Genomic DNA, 26,130 nt, shown 5'->3' with positions numbered 1-26,130 from the left:
TGGTGTGGATATAGATAACTTGCATTCTTTGCAAGCAAAACAGGTACAATCATAAACTAGATCAAAGGTGAAATTAGGGACGACACATAAAAGGTAGTAGAAATCTCAAAAGATTTTCTTCTCCAAAGAACTATGGAGAGCCATTTGGAGTTTTTAAGACTAGGATGTATAGATGTTCAGAATTTCAGAATATTAATGAATAATTAAGCAAGAGCGACAAGTGTAGCCGTTTCAAGATCGGCCATGCTATGACTAAATGGCAGATCAGGCTGGAGTAGGAAAATGGTCTGCTCCTTTTCCTAATTTTCCTATGTAGAAAAGGTTAAGTTTCCATAGTAGATCATACCTCCATTGAGGTTTGAAATAAGTGCCTATTTCATTAAGTGGGGTCTACCACTCACACTTGTGCTGAGATTCCTCCTTGCCCAGCACTTATATGGTTCAAACTTGCTGGTCAAGAGCATCCTGAACTTGTCTGTCAAGGACATGCATGTTACCAGGGCCTTGTGCACTGTAATTTGGTGGTAATGAACAAGTCCTGACAATAAGACTGAAAAAAAACATTTGACTCATAGTAAAGCCACATCCCCAGATTTGTGACTTGTCAAAGCAGTCAAGATTCTGGAATGTTCCTGATATCCAGAAGCATTCAAAACAATGAAAAGACAAATAAACAAACTAAAAATATTGAAACAATGATTTTTAAGCAAATATGAATAAAAATTTCACACACTTTAAAATAATTAAAAAGTAAATTAACTTGTTCTTACCTTTCTTCCTTACAGCCATAAAGTTGCCATTGAAAAGAATAGCCTTGCAGATCCAGCACATCAAACCTGAATAGGTTTCTCAAAGCAAATGATAGGGAACTTCCATAGAGTATATGGTTTAATTTGCAGTCCAGAATCTGTCAATGTTGGAACATCTGCAAAATTCACCCAACATAGAAATGATCAATGCATTATATTAAAGATATGCCATTTTTTGGATTCTTTTTCCTCACCAGTTACAGTGTACTTTAGTTTGGTAAATCTATTACATGAATCAATCAACGCATTGTTTGTAAGCACAATAAATGGATGTGATTCTATACACTTCTTTACCAGGTATATGCATTAAGCTTCAACTCTTTCTGTTCATGATATTCAGAGGCACCATTTACCATGAATGAGACAATTGCTTTTATTAAACTGATATTTTAATAGTTTAAATAGGCATTGCAAACCAAGTCTATCCCCACTGTGCTGTCAAAGTCACAAGCCTAACCAGCCTCAGGGAACTGGGTCTCCTCACTGGACAGTTTGAACATATTACAGATAATATGTTAACCTTGTAAGTCTGAAAAGGAGGCTCACATACCAAGAAATTCAGACATACCAAGGTAGGAAAAGCACCACAAAATCCAATGTGTGTTTGATTTTGAAAAGTCACTGCATTAAGTATTCATAATTCAGTAATCATAATCAGCATTTTTCCAGAGAACCACTTCTATAGTACTGATTAAGTGAAGTTTTCTTAGTTATTCACTTTCGAGGATCCAGGCACTACTAACAAGGCCAGAATTTTTTTGCCCATCCCCCTAATTGAGTTTCTAATCAATGGTGACCACTAGGATGTTGATGGTGGGGAACTTGTCAATTGTAATTCCAATGAATACCAAGGTCATTATTTAGATTCTCTCTTGTTGCAGATGGTCATGCCTGATACTTGTAAAGCACAACAGGAACTTGCAAATTATCAGCCCATGCTAGATTGTTAGGCCTGGGGATGATTGACTTTCAATGACCACAACCATCTTTCTTCCAAAGTCTGACTTCAGCCACTGAGGAGTTTTCCCTTTGATTTCCCTTTAGGTTGACTAGAGCACCTGAATACTGCATACAGTCAAATGCTACCTTGATGTCATGGGTAGCCACTCTCACCTCAGCCCTGGAATTTAGCTCTTTGGACCAGCTGCTCTATCATTACACTTACAGCCCTGAAGGATTCTCCATAGAGGCTTATCAGTATGGTGCTAAATGGGATTGACTTTTGCAGTAAATTCACATTCACAGAGAACAAGATTGACTGACTAGACATCATCTCATGTAACATCCTTACACATGTAAGAAGGAAGAAGTTTTCTTCCACAATCCTTGATTGAATTTGAATCAAATCCCTGCTGGCTCATCCCACTTTCAGAATTTCTACTTAAGATCGAAATTGCGCTAAATTGCAGAGATGTTTCAAGCCTTTACAATTCTGAAATCTTTTTGTACCTTCAGGTCACAGAACCTTGGGTAGCACATTCTAAATATAAACCACTACTTGGACGTTGTTAGGACAGTGGTAATCACTTCGATTATGCATCAACTAAACATACAGGAGTATGATGAGAAAAAGCCATCTTCAGACTGTAGGTCTCATGTAATCCAAAAATTGTATTACCTTCAATTGAAAATAGATTTCAATTCTTCAATAGCTCTTAAAAGAGCCATTGTGCAGTGATAAAATCAATGTATCAGTTTTCAGACATGCCTAAATTTTAATACATTTTCAGTGTACTGGCTTTTTAAACTTGTATTGTGTTTTCTTCATTTTATTTGTTCTTTTTCACTCAACTGTTTTAACTCTTACCTCAAGGTCTGCTGGTAATTAAGAGAAAGGACATGCTGCTTATTTTCAATATGCTCTAACCCTTGCTTCACTACAAGTCGAATACCAACCAATTAGGCAACAAAATTTGAAATCATTCACACTTGTTATAGGGGATTAATAAAAAATGATCCCACAGCTGTTGCAGTTACATTGATTGGTCTCAGTGGTGTTCTCTCCCAATTGAGTTTAGATGTTTCCAATTGGAAAGTATAAGAACATTTCTTTACCTGATTTGTAATATACCTTCTCCACAGTTTAGGGAAGGGGTTGTGGGGAGGAGAGCATAAGATTACCTTTGGTAAACCAGACCATTATTTTACTCTCCATTTGCTTTTTGCTTGAATTGAAAACAGTGAGAAACAAAACTACAAATATAAAGCTAATGCATTTCCCTCTGGCCTATTTTGCACTACCATCCAAGAACAATTTTCGCCTCAGAATCATTTGGTTTCAATGCCCATTACACAAAGTACTGATGCAGATATCCAAAGTGCCATCCATGTGTCAATCAGATAAACCAGTCATTTCCAGTTCTAGCAAATTCAATTGGGCAGTTTCCATACCAAGCAGCCAATATGAATCAGAACTAATTGTTTACAATGTAATCAGCTGTCTTATATTATATTTCACTGAGCATTTTGGGAAAACGCAACATCATTCAAGCACTTCAAAATTATTGGTGAGTTGTCCGTATACAAAGTTCTTTGGCCTATAAATCAGTGGATCTAATGCCAGGTTATCTGGCTTGTTCAATAGATGGGCCACACAGTCATGGAGAGAACATGCAAACTCCACACAGCACCTGAGGTCAATGTTCAACTCGAGTCCCTGGAGCTGTGGGACAGCAGCTCTAATAGCTGCATCACTGTAACACCCAAACTGTTCCAAAGCTGATATACCTCCAGATGAAAGTGGAATCAATCAACTGGGTTTACCTTCACTTCATCTTGTCCAAATCTGATGTCTAGTTTTAAGATGGCTGGCCAATTCAGTTTTGTTTTTGTACTATCTCCTGACACGAACCAAGCAGATCATAGATTGGGGTCAACCACCTATTCCCTTCACCAAGTAAGGATGACAGATTTCATTTCCTAAGAAAATCAGTGAATCATTTTTATTTAAAATCAAAGAGTAATTTCAAGATACCTTTTACTCGTACTAGGTTTGTAATTCACTTTTTTTCAACGAACTGAATGTAAATTTACCAGCTTCTGTGTTTTCATTTGAGTTTGTGTTTCAAGATTATTCATTCTTATAAATTCAGTAATGTAACCACTATTCTACCTTATCTAGACAGCCGAGTGAGCAGAGGAACAGGGACTGGAAGGGACCCATGAAGCTAGCTTTTTACCTTCATTTTCAATTCCTGTGGACACACGTTGATGAGGAGAGTCTTCCCTGCACTTCGGTTTTCTGTTTACATTTGGTGATTTATTGTGTTTTAAAATATTAACAGCCATGTTTTAAACCACCATATCCAGTGGACAGCGTCAGAGCGGGCAGCAGAGTGAGAGGGAGCAGAGTGGTTGGGCTTTGGCTCAAGGGGCTTGGGTATAAAGGGGCAAGGCGGGTGAGTCGCTGGTAAGTAGGTAAAGGTAAGGTTTTACCTGTTATCTGTTATAAATTTTTAAGTAGGAAAAACTAGGCGGAAAAAGAAAGAAATAGTTCAGATGGAGGACGTGGTGGTGTGCTGCAGCTGCTTGATGTGGGAGCCCGTGGACCTTGCTGTGGTCCATGATGGCAACATCTGCAGTAACTACTTAAGGCTGGAGGAACTTCAGCTCAAAACTGATGAGCTGGAGTTGCAGCTTCAAACACTGCACAGCATCAGGTAGGGGGAGAGTTATGTAGATACTGTACATCAGGAGACGGTCACCCCCCTTAGAGCAGGTACTTTAGGAGTCCAGGAAGTAGATAGAAGGGTGACTGTCAGGGGAGGGAAAAGGAAAAAGAAAACGAACAGGCAGATAGAGCAGAGGATCCCAGAGGCTGTTCCCCTCAATAACAGGTTTTCCGCTTTGGAAACTGTTGAGGGAGATGACTTGCTGGGGCCTAGCAGCAGTAGCCAGGTCTATGGCACTGGGACCAGTCCTGCTGCTCAGAAGGGAAGGGAGGAGAAGAGGAAGGCAGTAGTGATAGAAGACTCGATAGTCAGGGAGACAGATAGGAGGTTCTGTGGCAGTGAGCATGAATCCCGGATGGTACGTTGCCTCCCAGGTGCCAGGGTCCAGGATGTCACTGATCGGGTCCACAGGATTCTAGAGCGGGAGGGAGAACAGCCAGAAGTCGTGGTTCATGTTGGTACCGACGACATAGGTGGGAAGAGGGATGAGGTCCTGAAAAGTGAGTTTAGCGAGCTATGCAGAACAGGACCTCAAGGGTAGCAATCTCGGGATTGCTGCCAGTGCCATGCGATAGTGAAGGTAGGAATAGGAGGAGATGGCAAATAAATGCGTGGCTGAGAAGTTGGTGCAGGAGGGAGGGTTTTAAATTTTTGGATCATTGGGATCTCTTCTGGGGAAGGTGGGACCTGTACAGAGAGGACGGGTTACACCCGAACCAGAGGGGTGGGGGGGGGGGCAATATCCTTGCAGCCAGGTTTGCTAGGGTGGTTCAGGAGGGTTTAAACTAGATTGCAAGGGGGAAGGGAACTGGAGGAGTAGGTCAGAGGAAGAAGGGGATGGGGAAAAGTCAGATCTGACAGATAGAGAGTCTTTGAGGAAGGAGAAGCAGAGTACAGGCTACAAAAATAGTAAGGTGGATGGGCTAAAGTGCATTTACTTAAATGCGAGAAGCATCAGGAATAAGGGAGATGAACTGAGAGCTTGGATAAGTACATGGGACTACGATATTGTGGCTATTACAGAGACATGGCTGACATCAGGGCAGGAATGGATATTGAATATTCCTGGTTTTCAGTGTTTTTAAAGGGATAGGTAGGGGGGGAGAAGAGGAGGGGGGTGGCGATACTGGTCAGGGACACTGCTACAGCTGCAGAAAGGGTAGATAATGTGGTAGGATCCTCTCTAGAGTCGATATGGGTGAAAGTTAGGAACAAGAAAGGAGCAGTTACCCTCCTGGGAATACTCTATAGTCCCCCCGGTAGCAGTAGGGATACTGAGGAGCAGATTGGGAGGCAGTTTTTGGAAAGATGCAAAAATAACAGGGTTATTATAATGGGAGACTTCAACTTTCCAAATATCAATTGGCACCTGCTTAGTGCCAAAGGTTTAGATGGGGCGGAGTTTGTTAAGTGTGTCCAGGACGGATTCCTGACACAGTATGTTGACAGGCCGACTAGAGGGAAAGCCATATTAGATCTAGTTTTAGTTAATGAACTGGGACAGGTGACAGATCTATCGGTGGGTGAGCATTTGGGGGACAGTGACCATTGCTCCATAACCTTTAGAATTGTCATGGACAGGGATAGGAGCAAAGAGGACGGGAAGATATTTAATTGGGGAAAGGCGAATTATGAGGCTACAAGGCGAGAACTTGGGAGTGTAAATTGGGAATGACATTTTTGAAGGGAAATGTACTTTGGAGATGTGGTCGATGTTCAGGGATCTTTTGCAGAAGGTTAGGGATAAATTTGTCCTGGTGAGGCAGAGAAGGAATGGCAGGGTGAAGGAACAGTGGATGACGAGTGAGGTGGAACAGCTAGTTAGGAAGAAGAAGGCAGCATACGTAAGGTGTAAGCAGCAAGGATCAGACAGGGCTCGTGAGGAATATAGAGTAGCAAAGAAGGCACTTAAGAAAGGGCTGAGGAGAGCAAGAAGGGGACATGAAAAGGCTTTAGCAAGTAGGGTTAAGGAGAATCCCAAGGCATTTTTCTCGTACTTGAAGAACAGAAGGATGGCTAGAGTAAAGGTAGGTCTGATTAAAGACAAAGGTGGGAGGATGTGCCTGGAAGCTGTGGAAGTGGGTGAGGTTCTCAATGAATACTTCTCTTCAATATTCACCAAGGAGAGGGGTCTTGATGATGCTGAGGACAGTGTTGGTAAGGGTAATGTTCTGGAGTATGTAGATATCAAGAGAGAGGATGTGTTGGAGTTGTTAGAAAATATTAGGACAGATAAGTCCCCGGGGCCTGACGGAATATTCCCCAGGCTGCTTCGTTAGATCAGGGAGGAGATTGCTGAACTGTTGGTTAGGATCTTTGAGTCCTCGTTGCCCACGGGGATGGTACAGGAGGATTGGAGGGTGGCAAATGTTGTCCCCTTATTCAAAAAAGGTAGTAGGGATAGTCCAGGGAATAACAGACCAGTGAGCCTTACATCTGTGGTGGGTAAACTGTTAGAATGGATTCTAAGAGATAAGATCTATGAGCATTTAGAGAATCATGGACTGATTAGGGACAGCCAGCATGGCTTTGTGAAGGGAAGATCTTGCCTCACAAACCTGATAGGGTTCTTTGAGGAGGTGACTAGGAAGATTGATGAGGGTAGTGCAGTGGATGTGGTCTACATGGATTTTAGTAGGGTGTTTGATAAGGTTCCGCATGGTAGGCTTCTTCAGAAGGTCAGAGGCCAAGGGATCCAGGGAGGCTTGGCCGTGTGGATTCAGAATTGGCTTGCCTGTAGAAAGCAGAGGGTTGTGGTGGAGGGAGTGCATTCGGATTGGAGGGCTGTGACTAGTGGTGTCCCACAAGGGTCGGTTCTGGGACCTCTACTTTTTGTGATATTTATTAATGACTTAGATAAGGGGATGGAAGGCTGGGTTAGCAAGTTTGCAGATGACACAAAGATCAGTGGTGTTGTGGATAGTGTGGAGGGCTGTCAAAGCTTACAGAGGGATATTGATTGGATGCAGAGCTGGGCTGACAAGTGGCAGATGGAGTTCAATCCAGAGAAGTGTGAGGTGGTACACTTTGGAAGGACAAACTCCAAGGTGGAGTACAAGGTAAATGGCAGGATTCTGGGCAGTGAGGAGGAGCAGAGGGACCTGGGGGTTCATATCCACAGCTCACTGAAAGTCACCTCACAGGTAGACAGGGTAGTTAAGAAAGCTTTTGGGATGTTAGCTTTCATCAATTGTGAGATCGAGTTTAAGAGCCGCAAAGTAATGATGCAGCTTTACAAAACTCTGGTTAGGCCACACTTAGAGTACTGTGCCCAGTTCTGGTTGCCTCATTATAGGAAGGATGTGGAGGCGTTGGAAAGGGTGCAGAGGAGATTTACCAGGATGCTGCCTGGATTAGAGAGTATGGATTATGAGGAGAGAACAAAGGAGCTAGGGCTTTACTCATTGGAGGGAAGGAGGATGATGGGAAACATGATAGAGGTATACAAGATATTAAGAGGAATAGATAGAGTGGACGGCCAGCACCTCTTTCCCAGGGCACCAATGCTCAAAACAAGAGGACATGGCTTTAAAGTAATGGGTGGGAAGTTCAAGGGAGATGTCAGAGGGAGGTTTTTCACCCAGAGAGTGGTTGGTGCATGGAATGCGCTGCCTGGGGTGGTGGTGGAGGCTGATATGTTGGTCAAGTTCAACAGATTGTTAGACAAGCATATGGAGGAATTTAAGATAGAGGGATATGTGGGAGGAAGGGGTTAGATAGTCTTAGGTGTGGTTTGAAGGTCGACACAACATGGTGGGCCAAAGGGCCTGTATTGTACTGTATTGTTCTATGGTTCTATGGTTTTGTTTCATTACACAAAAAGTGCTGGAGGAACTCAGCAGGTCAGTAAGCATCCATGAAGGGAAATAAACAGTCGACGTTTCGGCCCAAGACCCTTCATCAAGACTGGAAAGGAAGAGGGCAGAAGCCAGAATAAGAAGGTTGGGGGCGATGGGGGGAGAACCAGAATAAGAAATTCCTCCAGCACTTTTTGTATATTGCTCCAGATTCCAGATCTGCAGAATATTTTGTGTCTCAGCCATGTTTATTATGTGCTGAGATCTTTCAGTGAAAGAACTATGAAGAGTGTTTGAAGGGGAAAGATACCTCAAAATTATTGCTGAAAAATCATTGGATTATGGATAGTGGAGCCAGTTTATGTTTTTAATGTTTTTAATCCTTCCAGCATTGAAACAGTAGAAGGGCCATGGAATTTCAACAACTGGCATATTGTTGTGACTCACTTTCTTGCATTCTTGCTTCTGACTTAATAAAAAAGAAAGATTTGCATTTGTATCATGTCTTTCATTACCTTTGGATGCCTTGATTTGGTCTACAACTGCATTTGAAGTTTTCACTGCTACAACATGAAGCAACATATGTAATGATGCAATCAGTTAAAGAGGTGGCTGCCACAAAGAGCAACATGAATAATAACCAGACAATACACAAAAAGTTCTCCAGGTTCCAGCATCTGCAGAATTTTTTGACTAACCAGACGACCTGTTATTTACAGATATTAATTGAGGATTGGCCAACATAGAGGGCTTCACAATAGTGTCATCTCACTGCTTGCTTTTGCCTGGGAGAGCTTCAAACCATGGGTGTAATGTTTCATTCATGAGATATCATCTCCAACAATGCAGCACTCCCTTAATGTTGTACTAAGCATCAGCCTAGACTTTATTTTTGCTCATGTCTCTGCAGTGTGGATGATTCCACAACCATCTCACCTACTCTCTGCTGAAACAGAGCAGATATCTAAATTATAGATTCAAGTCTCACTTGAAATTCTGGGGAAACATCAGGCATTGCACAGATGAGGTAATAACCAAACATCTGTACCCCACTCTGACGGACTGAGTCATAGACTGGTACTGCACAGAAAAATGCCCTTTAGCCCATTGAGTCCTCATCTAATTCTCCCCATATTACCATTAATTTCCCCCTCCCCATCACACCACCATCTAGATTTTACCACTCACTAGATTTTACAATGGCCAAGGAACTTATCAACCTGCACATCCTTGGGATGTGGGAGGAAACTGGAGTACCCAGGGGATACCGACATTGTCACAGGGAGAACATGCAAACTCCACACAGGCAGCACCGGAGGTCATGATCGAAACCAGGTCACAGATCTGTGAATCAACAGCTCTACCAACTGTACCTTTGTACTGCCATAACACTATATAAAAGAAGAGCAAGGAAGTGTCCGAGCTAAGACATAATCTTCAAACAAATTACCTGGTCACTTATGTTTCCAAGTCTTCTTTTCTTCTCCCTATGTGAAACACCAAGGAGATCTAAAAGAATTTTGAGAAAATAAACTACAGAGGAGCGCAATATAACAGATTATTTCACTCACCAAACCTGATGCACTCCAGAGACTTCCCTGTGCTCCTCCTCAGTATTAATTTGTAATACTTCTGTGCCGCAGAATACAATTAACTCGTTGGGTCATCAAAATGACAGATGTGAGAGCAATAGAAATGACCAAATAAGTCGAGTGTGTGGCAGCAGTGAGAAATAATCAATAGAGAGAAATTAAATAGAATTTCCAAAGTATTGATGATATGGCAGCTCTCTGGGTCCTTTTAATACTTGACTTGAAGAAGCTGACTTTTAACAGTAAATAAAGGTGACTTATGAGGCTTCTTAGCACAAAGGGCTCCTCAGCACAAAGCTACATAATTTGAGATAAATAAACTGTTGATTCAACATAATTAAGTGAGACCTTGTAATCCTGACATGTTGAGTACTATTTAAAGGAAGCAGATGTACTTTAAGGACAAACAGCTGTTTGTTTTGGGATGAACACCGAACCTATGCAAATACACTATCAGACTAATTAAGTCTAATATATCTAATAATTTGTCTTAATCTTAATTCTTGGAAAATACTCACTATGATATATAAGTAATTTCCCTCTCCTTTTAATCCACTACTGAGTGAGGCACAGTGATGCAACTGGTAGGGCCGCTTCCTCACAGCTTCAATGATCTGGGTTCAATCCTGACCTCTGGTGTGAAGTTTGCATGTCCTCCCTTTCACTGTGGAGTCTGTGCTCTGGTTTCCTCCCACATCCCAAAGACGAGAAGGTTTGTTGGTTAACTGGATGCTGTAAAATCCCCAGAATGTAGAAACTTAACTGGAGCCGTATATAGTACACCATGTGGCTGCAAGTGCAGGTCAGAAGCTAGGAATTTTGCAGCGAATAATTCCCTTTCTAACCCCCCATAGCCCGTCCACCATCTACAAGGCTCAAGTCAGGAGTGTGATGAAATACTCTTCACTTGCCTGGATGAGTGCACCTTCAACAACACTCAAGAAGCTCAGCACCATACAGGACATAGCAGCCCACTTGATAGGCACCTCATCCACAAGCATTCATTCAGTCCATCACACTGATGCACAGGTGCAGCAGTTTGCACCACCTACAGAATGCACTGAAGCAACTCACCAAGACTCCTGAGAGAGCACCTTCCCAACCCACGACCTCCCCCAGCTAGAAGGACAAGGGCAGCAAAAGCATGGGAACGCCATCACCTGGAAGTTGCCCTCCTAAAAAAAGTGAATTAAAAATGTTTGGGCAATAACATCCAATACTCTGGAAAATGTGCTTATCCAACATCCCCGTGTCCCAAGTGTGCCAGATTATCAGAGTTTCATGGCTCGTTTTAATCTTTGGTCACAATGGCACTTGACGTTGAGCAGATGAGATCTTCTGCTTTCCTTTGTCCCAGTGATTTGTTCATTCACATACAGAGGACAGACATTTACTTCACTCTTGCTTCTTGGGGGTGAAGAGAAGGGCACTGCTCTGGCTTCTTGTTTGATCTGGTGTAGAAGAGGGAGAAGACACTTTTAGCTTCAGCATTTTATTTTAAATTTTGGATTTAGCTGGGGTATTCATTAACTCTGCAAATGAATATACTATTAGTCAAAAAAGTCATTTAGACTTTAAACTTAATTCAGCATCAAGAACAGTCAGCATTCCAGAGACCCCGAGCAAGTCAGGATCAATCAATGCAAACTTCTACTCAGCCTACTACCTGTGGGAGATGCTGGTAGATGATGACTTGATTTCTTGCTTGATTTGCGTGTGCAGAATTCTTTTAACCTCATTTTAGTTCAGTAGTGAATCAAAGTGTTGAGGCTGTTCACAGTAAGATGTAATAAGTGGCTGGGTTGCAATCCAGCCATGTTTTTGAGTAGTTTTGAGTCCTATAGACCTGATTTATTGCTGTTATTTTTGAGTTTTAACAGGGAACAAGTCAGATTTAATAGACACCAATTCTTGAAAACGCTCCAGTTGTAGTCTTGATTTGACCGAAAACGGAATTGGGGATGCAGCATGCTGGCCAATACATGTTCCTTTCCATCCTGGGAATAGGTTTCAAAATAGATCCTTAACAATACTGTTTACTTAGCTGCAAACAAAAAATAATGAATATTACTGTACAAAACAGAACTTCAAGCACCCACACCTACTTACTAAACAGTCATAATTTCTTTTATTTATATAAATGTTGCTGATTGTATCTCATTAGCCTTGCCCTGGTTGACTCCTGGTGGAACTCGAGTGGTTGCTTCCTGATATAAATATCAATAAGCTCCCCATACCCTTTTTCTCAAACATGAATGAAGAAGCCAAGGTCATTTATGATGAATCATTAAGGATACCTTATTACTCTGATACAACCTCAATTTATTTTTGTGGAATTTGCAGGCCAGATATAAGCTACTCAACTTATCTGATGTTTATTATCGTTTATCATTAACATAAATTACCCACACCTTGCTTCCACTAACCAGAGCTGGATAGCCTTCAATTCCTTTCTACTTCAAGCACTAACTTAATTCGAATTGTTCTGTGAAGCTATTGCCCTTTAATTCAGTGCCAACTTCTTGCTTTATTGTTTTCACAGGGATGACAAGTGACTCCTTCACTGAATTCTTAAAACACAAGTGTTTTGTTGTTTCAGATTCTTATTCTTAAGTATTAAGTGTAAGGGTATGGGTAGAACCCAAGTAGAAAAATGCCCATTTCAGCATGGTTCGCCCTGATGCTTATCCGGGAGTAATCAAGTGCTCTGACAGGGCAAGACTTCTGTATGCTCTCCCAACTCAGATTGCCTCCTGACCTTTTACCTTACATTGAGGTCAATGAAAGAAATGCCGTAACTTCTGGGTTAGCATATCCTAAATGATGTGAAATATCCTCTCTGTGGCTGAACAAGTTACATAATGGAAATTAAAATTATTTTTAAAATAAATAAATGATTACTTAAAAAGTTACAGCATTGAAGATGGATCTCTGATGGAAAAACAAGAGATTGCAGATGCTGGAACCTGGAGCAACTAACAGTCTGCTGGAAAAACTCAACGGGTCGAGCAGCATTTGTGGGAGGAAAGGAATTGTCAACGTTTTAGGTCAGGATCCCTGCATCAGGATCTCTGATAGTTTATTGGATTACCTTACTTATTACCAGTATTCCACAATTAAAAAAACAATTACATACATGCATCATTTCCAAATTGTTTTCAAGTGTTCATTTTCAGCTTCTTATTTTACAAGAACCACTAGCTGCTTTGATTACCCAATATCTCTAGAATGTTCAAGAGTACATTGCTCTCATTCCTGTTCATGCACTGGGTTCAATATATATTTAGAACAAATTTTGATCCATAAAATCCATATATACATGTGTAGCAGTATATGTCACATTTGAATCAATGTTTAATGTTATATGCAGAGTTTTGGTATCCAATGCAAAACATGATTCTATCCCTAGAATGGATCGGTATGTATATCATCCAGTTCAAACAAATTAGTAGAGAGATTTAATACACTAAACACTACAAAATGGTGTCTGCCCTGCTACTCTGCTAATCCCAAAATGGCAAATACTTTCAAATGGTAAAGGCATATCTGCATCACGGAGCTTGGTGTTTTATTGATTGGTTTGGTTAAGCACTGGTTTACATGTTAATATGAAAGAGCCTATGTGATGGCAGAAGACATGGATTGTCAATGTCACACAACACTGATCCCTCAGCTAAGATTATTCATGTTTTGATGTTGTAGCAGAACTATGCAAACTCCATTCACAGCAATGCCAAACTACTCCCAAGGCCCAAAATCATTTTGAAAACTTTCATAGCTTTTTATTCTCGAGGACATCTCACTCTGTCAGTTTTCTAATGTTTATGAAACATCAAAAGAAAAGTACAAGCTATTGTTTACCATGACTTCTCTAATACTTTTACAATCTATCAATTGTATGTGTATGGGAATCCAACTGCCCATGGTAATAGGAAAAGCCTTCACCTATTAATGAGCAGGTGGTAATGTACTATCAGTAATATCCTGACAGATGTGTGGGAAATTATCCTGGGAACTTCCATGATTATTTTACCCTTGAAAGTGTTTGTATTAAATAGGTCATTCATCAAGGAGAATTGGATGATATCTGGGTTCCCTCTCTCTGGCTGCTCATTTTAATAACAACCATTCACAATTTAAGAGGCAAGGTTGTGATCTGAATCTTCAAAGCTTAGTCTCTTACTTTGAAACAAGACAACTGAAGGACATCAATGGCTAAGGAAATTACTGAACATGGTAACAGATGGAATTTTGCTGTCTGTGTTGGAATAGCCCAGATTTTCCAGGTCTTGATAGCAAAACCTGACTGGAACTTTGGAATGCCAAGGTTACTTTCAAAGTTATCAAGGAAAATCAGTGAACTGATAAAAATTTCAGGAATTTACAAGTTAAATACCCTGAAAATATTGGCCTAGGAATTCGATTATGGAGCACTGTCTTATTTAGAAAAATGAACACTGATTTTTTTCCTTGAGTGGAATATGTCTGTGATGGCTTCCAGGTTGAATCATTTCTCTCTGGAAATGTAGCCAGGAACTTCTGATTGTGAATTGCACTTACGTAGATGGAAACTTTCTGTGTTGGATGTGCATGCAGTGGTATCATGCCCGATGCAATGTTCCAGGAAAGAAATTATTAAGTGGTAAACCGACACTTGCCTAATGGGTATTCTCAACTCAAGTAATCTGAAATGATCCCAGCTCAGCACTGGCAACGTGACTTGGGTAGATTCCTTCACTTACCTCATCTCCTTTGAGTCCACCTCCTACTGCACTGAACCTCTCCATCCAACAGTCTCACACTCTGGCTCATTTTTCATCCCTAACTGAGTGCCCATTTCTCCCAACTCACCAAATGTAGCACTGACAACATCCATCCCCCCAACCCACTGAGAGCAGGACAAGATTCAAGCACAACCCAATTCCCCATCTCATTACTTTGCTACTCTTGTAGCCAGACTCAAAACTCCCCACTGTCACCCAATCAACTCATGGATTCCGGATTCGGGCTCAAGCTCAAGTGTGTTCCTAGTTCCAGACCAGTGGTCATGGCCAGCTAACCCTTACCTAGCCCACCTGCTAATATAAACCGCCCCCACCCACTTTCGCACCCCGAGCTCTCTTGCCCTCATTCCCCTGGACTTGGCCCTGTCTCACAACACAGAAAGGAAAGGTTTTACCTTGTTGTATTTCTAATTTTACAACATATTGACTTCAATGCAAATAAATTTTGGAAGTGGCCCAGAACATGTTGCCATTACTTTATAACACATTTAGCTCTATGTATCTCATTGTAGACCAGTGTTGGTTTATGAAATGTTAGCTCCTACATTAATTTTATGTGCAAGTTTCAATATTTATTTCATACTTTACAACAATTTTCTATATTCTGGCATAGACAGCAGAACTCTGCAGGAAATCTGGAACAAGTTTCCAAGGGCATATCATTTTTGATCCAATTTCTGAATATTTTTCAGTGCAATATTACATCATTTCCATGTGTTGCAAATGTCTAGCTAAAGGACATCCCAGGAGTGAAAAATTTATAACGTCAAAATAAAAAAAGAAAATGCTGGAAATATTCAGCAGATCACATCCTTGATAAGAGAAGCAGAAACGTTTTAGGTCAAAGATCCTTTATCAGAACTGGGAAAGAGAGACAAGAACATGAACAAAACAAAATTAGACTAAAGGATGTAAGAGTTGCAAAATGCAGAGCAAGAAAACATGCCCAGCAGAGCAGGTTGGGCATGTTCTCCAATTCCAGATAGGAAATAAAAAGGGAAAAATAAAACAACTTAGCCAATATCACAGATGGATAACTGATACAGACAGAAATCAAGTTACCTGAAGTTGTAGAATTCAATATTCGGTCCAGAATGTTGTAACATGCCCATACGGATAATGAGGTGCTGTTCCTCATGCTTGCCTTGGGCCTCACAGTGACAATATAAGAGGCCATAGACCGAAAGGTCAGAGTGGGAGTAGGATAAGGAATTAAAATGACAGGCACTAGGAAGCTCAGGGTCACTCCTGCAGACTGAATGTAGATGTTCCACGAAGTGGTCACCCAGACTGTGTTTGGTTTCTCTAATATAGAGGAGGTCATGTTGAGAACACTGAACACAGTAAACCAGATTGGGAGAAGTGTAAATGAATTGCTGCTTCACCCAGAAAGGCTATTTGGTCTCTGGATGGTGGGAAGAGAAGAGGTAAAAGGACAGGTGTTGCATCACAGTGTTTGCTGGGAAAGTGCCACAAGGAAGGGTGTGGTTGGTGGGAACAGAATAGTCATAGAATCATACAGCACAGAGACAGGCCCTTCAGCCCAACTGGTCCATGCCAACCCAGATGCACATCCAAGCTAGTCCCATTTTCCTGCATTTGGCCCATATCCTTCTAAACCTTTCCTATCCATGTACCTATCCAACTGTCTTTTACAAGTTGTAATGGTACCTGCCTCAACCACTTTCCCTGGCAGCTTATTTCATAAACATACCACCGTCTGTGTAAAAAAATTGCCCCTCAAGTTCCTAATAAATCTCTCCCCTCTCACCTTAACCCGATGCCCTCTAGTTCTTGATTTCCCAATGCTGGGAAAAAGACTGTGCTCATTCACCCTATCTATGCCCCTCATGATTTTATACACCACCATAAGATCACCCCTCAGTCTCCTCGGCTCCACGGATAAAAGTCCTAGCCTGTCCAACCTCTGTCTATAACTGAGTTCCTTCAGTCCTTGTATATCTTTTCTGCACTCTTTCCAATTTAATAACATCTTTCCCACAGCAAGGTGACCAAAACTGAACACAATACTCCAAGTGCAGCCTCACTAGCATCTTGCAGAACTGTAACATAACCTCCCAACTTCTGTACTCATTGCCCTGACTGATGATGGCCAATGTGCCAAAAGCCTTCTTCACCACTCTGTCTACCTGTGATTCCACTTTCAGGGAATTATATATCTGAACTTCAAGCAAAGTGGATCAGGGAGTCACAAAGGGAATAGTCCCTGTGAAAATAAGTCTGGTGGTGGAAGCTCTTTGAAGGTGGTAGAAGTTGGAGGGAATGATCTGTTGAATGTGCAGAATGGTGGGGTGGAAGGTAAGGACCAGGGGAACTCTATAGTTGTTCCATTCCGAAGGAGAAGGGGTGAGAACTGATGCATGGGAAAGGACGAAGTGCGGTTAAGGGCTTTTTTTACAATGGTAGAGGGGAAGCCATGGTTCATGAAAAAAAATACATTTCAGAGGAAACTGCACAGAAAATCTTGTTATTAGAGCAAAAATGACGAAGACTAGGAGAATGGAATAAGAAGGCAGGGCAGGCAAAGAGTTGATAAAGATAGCTGTGGGAGTCAGAAGACATTCTCATGAGATGGTGACTGAGAAATCCAGAAAAAGGAAGGGAAGAATCAGAGATTGACCATGTAGAGGCAACAACATTGTGGAAATTATCAACAAAAGTAGTGAAGTGGTTCAGTTTTGCATGAATACAGGAAGCAACACTGATGCACTTATTGTTGTACCAGAAAAAGCGTTGAGGGAGTGGGCCTGGGTAGGACTGAAACAAAGACTGTTCCACATTTCTCACAAAAAGACAGGCATGGGCCCATGCCAGTTCCTACAGCTACATTTTTGATCTGGAGAAAGTGAGTGGAGTTGAAGGAGAAGTTGTTCAATGCAAGGACAAGTTCACCCAGGTGAATGAGTGTGTGGGTTGAGGGGAACTGGTTGGGCCTAAGCACCAAGTTGATAAGGTTTTTAATCAGAAATATCTCAAAACTGACCAACTAACTTGAGTAAGCAATTTCTTCAGATATTTTTCGATGTAATTGTTCAGGAAAAATAAACAATAAAAATAAATGTAGGAGGTAGAAACAGAGACTTAAAATTAGCATAACAACACATCTAAAATGCAAGAATTAATATCAGAAAAGAATGCAAGGCATTCTCTTTAATTCAGTTTACTGCTCTGGTAATTGCAAACCAGAAACAATAATAACAGGGGCCATGTGTGAAAGTAATCTGAGTGTGCATGCTAAGGTGTGTGTGCTGGTGAAGGGCTATGTGTGTGAATGAATATATGTGAGGAGTTTGTTCCAGTAAATGTGTGTGTTTGTTCAACTCTACAGCATGGGAATTGTTTCTATTCTATTGTTATAATGCCTGCAATAGATCTGAGCTGTTAAAGCTCAAGACAGCTACAGAATTCCAGCTCCAGTTTGTGTGTGGTATAGAAAGAACTGGCAATGAACAAAGCAATGGAGAGAGGGCTAGAGAGAGCAAAAGTAAACCCTTTGTAATTTCAGCCTACAAAATGTTTTCTCCAAGAGCAAATAATTCTTTACCCTTTCCCGAGAATGACCACCTTCTTCTATAAACATCAATGTCAACAAAACGATATTTTTTTCTTGCTAATGACGCCTTCTTCAGAAAAGGCAAAGAGTATGCAAATTACTGAAGGCGGATTTGGACAAGACTAAGTTGTGGGTGGACAGAGGTTGTAATATCCTCAGCATTTAGAAGCCTAGTCAATAAGATAGATCATCAAGGAAGATTGTCTGTGATATTCCCCACCTACTAAAGAATTCAAAAAATTCTCTTCTGATTTTTAGTAATCACATCTAACTGAAGATGAAATAAGTTGTGAAAATGGATGCAAGAAGTGGAAGACAAAGAGGCTATACTTGCACAGGGTCTGAATCTGATTGAAAGGCTACAAGGTCACATTGATTTGATAAGCATAGACTGTTTGTTAAGAAAGTCAATCTTCTATAATAATGGATTGGTGTGTTGATTGTGTACTAGATCAACAGTCAAACAGCATTACGTATTTGCCAAAGCTTCTGATAAAGATCTTAAACCCAGACTTTAGCCTAAGATAGTGGTAGTGTATGTTCAATATCAGTTTCTGATTTTTATCTGCCCAGATTTTACTCACCATTAACTTCAAAATTAGATAATGATATAAAACAAATATCTGACCCTAAGCTCTCCTGTACTCTCTCAGTGATAAGGTTAAAATTAGGACTATGGTCAGTCTGTATTAAACCAGGAAGGTACATGAATGTCTGATGGATAAATTTTCATAGGATTGGCTCCCTATCAGAAAAATTCTCCAAGGCAGTCTTCTAACCTGACACACTAACTGTGGCGGAAGATCTTCACAAGCCCTGAAGGCCTTTTTTTTGCCAAATACACAAGTATTCCAAGGCTAAAATGCCTTCCTGCTTGATAACACTCCAGCAAATTGATACACATTCAAAATTTGAACTTAATTGTAAAGCTGTTTTTTTAAGTTATACCTTTTGATAATAAAGTAAGATTTTTCCTGGTAAACATTTCCAGTCTGCCATTCCATGTAACACAAAACAGTAAGCAACTATAAAAATAAGGATCAAATATTATTTTATAATTGTACAAGTGTGAGGTGGATTAATTAATCACTCCCTTCCACATTTTACCCCCAAACTATACTTTTGGAATTTCCACCAAGAAACACCACAGCAAATCAATGACTGAATAGAGTCTTTAAGGTAGAAAAAGAGGGTGAGAAAGTTCACAGAGTTGTAACTTAAAACAAAGCAGCTGTGATATTAAAAAAGATAAACTTCTGATCAGCAGGTTGGTTTAACTGAAGACAATGAAACTGAAAATGTTGCAGGGTGAGTCCAAAAGTTTTAAGGAGGGAATTCCAAATTGAGTGACATGGGAGCAAAGGATGGTGATGCTGGTGGATTTCCACATGACCTAGCAGTGCAGCGGTGCAGCTAGTAGGCCTGCTGCTTCCCAGCTCCAGTGACCTGGGTTCAATCCTGACCCCGTGTACTGTCTAAGTGAAGTTTGCACAAACTCCCTTTGACCAACTCAGTTTTCTTGAGTGTCCCAGTTTCCTCCCACGTCCCAAAGGTGTGCAGGGTTGTAGGTTAATCAGCTGCTGTAAATTGTCCCTAGTGTCAATGCATGTGGTAGAGTCTAAGGGAGTTAATAGGAATCTAAAGGGAATAAAACTGGATTAGTGCAAGATTAGTATAGTAGGTGTTTGATAGTCAGCATGGACTGAAGGGTCTGCTTCCATACTGTATGCTGCTATGAAAAGCAAATACTATTTTACTGTTAATGGCCTCTGCAACAAAATTACAAAAAAAAGTCTTTATTGACTCAAGTTCTTTGTTTTAAAAGAGGCACGTTCCATCCTTAACTGACTCCCACTTTTATATATTTGCAATGCTGATAGCTCTACTTTTATTCCTAACATGGGGACTTGCATGTCGTTTAAGCAGTAAGCTTGAAGAAAGAAGTTGCATGTGTCACAGGGTCAACAGAATGGAAAGCTGATTAAAAACCCTGGAAAACTTAACAAAGAAGTTAATGAGAAAGCTCTGACCTTTTCCTCCCATGCAATAGATTCAGCTGGTGTGGGCTTACCTTGATTGACAGGTCTGAATGAAGAACTGACCTCCATCTGTCTACTTTGCTGACTGAGGACTGCCTAGCCGCAGAAAACCATCTGAGTGAATGACAGACAACATAATGCAGTTAAGATTGTGTATCAAGGATGAAACTCTTTAGAGAGAGAAAATAAAATCACCTGCCATTACAGGAAGATAAAACAAGTCTGGAGAAACAGGCCTGCAAACCTCCAACTTGCTTATATTTAAGCTTCAGTTAATAAGATAGCGAGATATAAAACTCCGTGAGGTAATTTCCTCTGAATTTGAACCAGCGCTGCATCTGCCATTAATCTGCATAATTGAATTTGCCAGCTATGTTATCTTATTTGCATATTTTTATTTAAATGTGAATGGCACAGGCATAGTTGCATTTTCTTCATTGCTCTGAGGTGATAAAGACTAGTGTGAGACTAGAGTCATATGTACATCAGAGCAGATAGGGGTGAAATGTTTCCTTCCTGAAGGACATTAATGCACCATTTAAAATCTCTAGTGGGAGTTTGCAGGAAAAACAGAGGTAGCTGTTGAGGAGAGTTCTAATTAGTATACACTCTGATTGCAGAAAGAAGCCAGAGTCTGGAAGATAAATAGCAATAGTATCATTTTAATCCACAAAGGTAACCTTAAAGCATCTAGTTGCCTGTCACTTTAATCCCCTTATCACTTTAGCCTCTCCATTACAATAAAGTCCAATTTAAGCTCAAGGAACAACACCTCATCTTTCAACTAGGCATGTTCCAGCCCTCAGAAATCAATTTTGAATTCAACAATTTCAGATAATCAGTCTTTGCAGTTTGCTTCAGAATGAGCCAGTTCTGAAGAAACGTTATCAACCTTTAACATTTGTTTACCTCTCTCCAGAGTAACCTGCTGCGTACTTCCAGCACTCTCTGTTTTATTTTGAATTTCCAGCAATTGCAGCATTTTGTATCTCACAGTTCCAGTATTATTTCCCTTTTCTCTTTCCTTCTCTGTTTTTATTCATCTCTTAATTACTCTTCCTCCAGACAGATCAGCTGAAATGATTAAATCTTCATCACCATCTCTTGGAAAACACTACCACCACTTTTGTCTTCAAGTCTATCTTTGTTTCCAGCCCATCACAGACATTCCCTTCGTTCATTCCATACCCCACCCTCTTCTCTGTAATTTATAACATCCCACCTTCTGATTGTTTCCCATTCTAATGAAAGGTCATCAACCTGAAATATAACTCTGTTTCTCTCTCTACACATGCTGCCGGACCTGCTGAGTATTTCCAGCATTTTCATCTTAGACTTCTGCCATATACAGCTTTGTTGCTTTTCCTTTAAATCACAAGTTAGGCATGCAAGACTGGGCCATTCATTCCATCAAACCTATTCTGGCATTCAGTTAGATCATGGCTAATCTATACCTTAATTCCAGGTACTTGTCTTCATTCTGTAACCATTAAAACTCCCATCAAAAGACAATCAAACTTGGCTTTGAACTTTCAATTGCCCATATTTCAGCAGATTGTCCATGAAAGCGTTGTAGACTTCAAATACTCTTTGCATGAAGGAACACTTCCTGACATTATCCTTGAATACATTGACTCAAGCTTTGTTCCTCTTTGTTTTGGACTTCATCTCCATCTACCCAATTAATTTATTTCATCATCTTAAACATCTCATAAATGCAACCTGTCCACAAAATGGAACCCTTTGAATTTCCTGCCAAGTAGCTTCACTGAATGGGTTGTATTTAATTAAATCTAACATTTCAAAAAAACATTTCCCTGTTGGGTTGGGCATGGAATCAATAAAAAATAGATATGAATAAAAGAAGAGCTGTGGAGTTTAATGAGATTAGTTTTCAAGCCTGCCTCAAAGAAATACGACACAGAGTGTCAATAGGACAATCAAACACCTCAAATTACTGGCCATAAAACACATTTGCCCCAACATCGCAATATTTTAATCTTAAAAACACCATGACCCTCACAGCCCGGGACACGCCCTCTTCATGTTACTACCATCGGGGAGGAGATACAGGAGCCTGAAGACCCACACTCACCGTTTCAGGAACAGCTTCTTCCCTTCTGTCATCGGATTTCTGAACGGTCCATGAAAACATGAACACAGCCTTGTTATTCCTCTTTTGCACTATTTACTTATTTTTGTAACTTTTAGTAATTTTTATGTCTTGCACTGTACTGCTGCCACAAAACAACAAATTTCACAACATATGTCAGTGATAATAAACCTGATTCTGATTCTGATTCTTTATGGACATGCTATTTGCCAGACTTCTGTAGAAGTTGCATGTCAGCTATATATAACTTTGTTTCTCTTTCTAGGTAGAAAAAGAACTGGATGGTTTCCTAATTGGGACCAAGTTCTCTTTAAAATAAAAGTGCCAGAAAAAAAATTGGATCTGATACACAACATCAAAGCAAGTATTCATATGATTTGCTTGCAAGATACAAACTTTCGGAGGAACTCAGCGAGTCGAGCAGCATCTGTGCAAAGAGAGTAACTGTCGATGTTTCGGGTCGAGACTCTACATCAGGACTGAGAGTGGAGAGGGAAGGTAGTCATTTTAAAGAAGAGAGGGGGAGGAGTGAGATCGGGGCCGGTAGGAGATAGGTGTTCCGAAGAGGAGTGAGGAATGATGGGCAGCTGGAGCCAGGTGGGGAAGAGGGAGAGACACAGTTGAGAGACAGAGGCAAGTGAGTGATGGTTGGAAGCAGACAAGGACAAAGAAAAAAAGAAAACATAAAAAAAAGGATGAACAAATGGAGCCAAGTGAAGGGAGGGAAGGGTGAAGGTGGAGACAGAGGCCTGATGGCGATGAGCAGGGATGTAATTTATTTTTCACCTTTAGAATTCCCAGAACATTATACAATCAATCAAGAACTCTCGAAACGTAGGCACTTGTAAAGACAATTGTAAATTTGCACACTGCAATTCCACCACCAACCTCCACCCCCACCAAACAGCACAGAGATAATGCCCAGATAATTTGTTTCACAACTGTTGGTTGAAAAGTTTACAGAGAATTCCCCTGCTATTCTTAAACAATGCCATGGAACCTTTTATATCTACATGAAATGAACAGTTAGCGTGTCATATTAATGTGTCTTTCAAAGGAAGGAACTTTGAACAGAATAGCACTCCCATTCTGCTGTACTGATCTGTCAGTCTAGGTAATATAGTCACTCAAGGCTCTGGAGTAGTCCTTGTGCCCATGTCTTTTCACTCAGTGACGTGAGTACTACCACTCAAACATTTCTGACACCTCACGAGTAACCATGCAAGTGGAGAAGAGAAGAAAACAACACAGTAAAGATGTAGTTGAATGTCAATGCTGTGGGAAAATCATTACTGAATTAGGGCAATGAACCACAAGTCAAATGTAGAATGACAAAGACATAACTTCAACATTTATTTCAATCGCATCAGCATTTTAATTATTCAAAGCACAGGCACATGTACTTCAGCTTGTTTCCTATCCCCACCAAATAAGAGCATATGTTTTATGATTCAGATGCAGAACCTGCATGTGAGATTTTGCCACTAATGTCGTCTCCACCCTTTGGCATTTAAGTCAAAGAGAGATTAATCTTCAAGCTGCCACGGAACGATAACCCAGTAGAAGGCACCAAAAAAAATCAACATTTTATGCAAGATCAAATAGTTAATATAGACATTGAAGGGCAGAAGGTTAATTGGAGATGGAGGGAACCATGCAAGATGTGTGTCTTATTTCACTACAGACTATTATTAACATTTTTATTGGTGCAAGTTTCTAACAATGGTGCTGCTTTATTTAGTTCTGTGTTTTATTTTCCAATTTGTTCATTAATGCAGTTTCTTGTTTTAATTCCCATTAGATATCCCACACATTTTGAACATATTCGTTGTTTCAATAATTTCTACATATGTCGTATCATTCTGAGGCATTCTGTGTTCTTGGCCATGATTAGAATAATATTTATGGATTGGTTGCATTTGATTCTCAGTCACTGAACTTTCTCACTCAGTAAACAAGTGTTGATAAAGGAAGGGTGACATGCATTACGTAGCATCTTTTATAAACTCAAGGCATCTTAAGGGCTTCCAAGACAGAGAGACAAAAAATTCTGCAGGTGCTGGAATCTGGAGCAATACACAAAAAATGCTGAAGGAACTCAGCAGGTCAGGCAGTATCCACGGAGGGAAATAAACAGTCAACGTTTCTGGCCGAGACCCTTCATCAGAACTGGAAAGGAAGAAGGCAGAAGGCAGAAGCCAGAATAAGAAGGTGGAAGGAGGGGGAGGAGCACATTCAGGCAGAGGATAGGTGATTTCAGGTGATAGGTGAGTCCAGGTGAGGGGGGGGGGGGAAGACTTCCAATTTCAAGTTTAATGTTGTCATAGGCATACATACACAGGGTATAAATGCCATGAAAATTAGCTTTTTGCAGCAGCAGTGCAGTACAAGATGAGGACAAACATAGTTAACTCAAGCTTAAATTAACATAAATTACGCATAATTTACACATGTGTTTCAAATGAAGAAAGCACGGTTTCAATGTGTGCCTAGTATGGGTCCCAAAAACAGCAATGTGATTCTGGTCAGATAATCTATTTTATAGATTTGGATCAAGAAAAAGATCTTGTTCAGCCCTTCAGGACTAACTTCTTTGTTTTTCTTTGATACAGTGTCAAAAGATATTTCACCTTCACTTGAGAGGAAGACAGGGCTTCTGTTTAACATGTCATATTAAGGCTGCTCCATCAATGGATAAGTATTTTCTTCATACTGGACTGAAGTATTAGCCTGGATTATGTGTTCTAGTCTCTGGAGTGAAATTTGAGACACTGGGACACTAGAAGACTACAATCCTACCACTGAGGCATGATTGATGCCTGATAATAACTGCTGACCCTGCTAGCAATACACTCATACTAAGAAATGTATATTTTTTGATCCTGATCAACTACTTCCTCTAGATTCTCCCTCACATGCTGATATCAGTGAGGAGGTGTCTCAAATTTAAGTGTGGAATGACTCAGGAGGACACATTATTGGCAATAATGCTGAATACAAGATGATGATTCAGCTCCATATGCAGTCTAGCTCTCTGCAAGAATGATAAACAAATGACTTCAGGTGATCCAAAGTTAGGTCTTTAGAATGTCTTTAGTTTCTGTGCTTGTTCCCTTATCACACTCCATCACCTTGCACTTTCATTGTTAGCCTGTCACGGATAAACCTTTCACTATTCCCTTTCTCCACTTCCTTGCAGTTTAAGATTGGTTATCTCTATTTTTCCTTGTCAGTGTGCTGAACAGTCATTGACATCAATGATTAGCTGTGTCTCTCTTTCCATAGCTGCTGGCTGACCAACTGATTATTCCCAACAATTTCAACAGTAGGTGTCATTCTTACATTCTTACAATTTTGACCAGATCATTACTTAACAGCTGCAAATTGCTGAATATCAGAATGCACAAAAATTAGATTTCATGATTGAAAAGAAGGAAAGGCATTTCACAATCTAGAGATGGTACGGAATCCTTTACAGTCAATGAATGAGCAATTTAAATATAGCCACAATTGTTATATGGAGATACAGATCAGCCTGTTTGCACACAGAAAGATCCTACAAACAACAGAATGATGAGCAGATGATCAATCAGCAGATTTATAGATTTTAGCTGAGGGATAAATAATGGCCAGGACATTAACAAAATCTCCTCTTCTTCAAAATAATTTCATAGCCTGTTTTATGTCTACTTCAGAGGGTAGATAGAGATTTAGGTTAATATATTGTCCAGAAAGGCAGTACCACCAAAAA

Source organism: Pristis pectinata, chromosome 5, assembly GCF_009764475.1.
Source record: "Pristis pectinata isolate sPriPec2 chromosome 5, sPriPec2.1.pri, whole genome shotgun sequence".
NCBI lineage: Eukaryota > Metazoa > Chordata > Chondrichthyes > Rhinopristiformes > Pristidae > Pristis > Pristis pectinata.
This window is presented reverse-complemented; position numbering follows the sequence as displayed.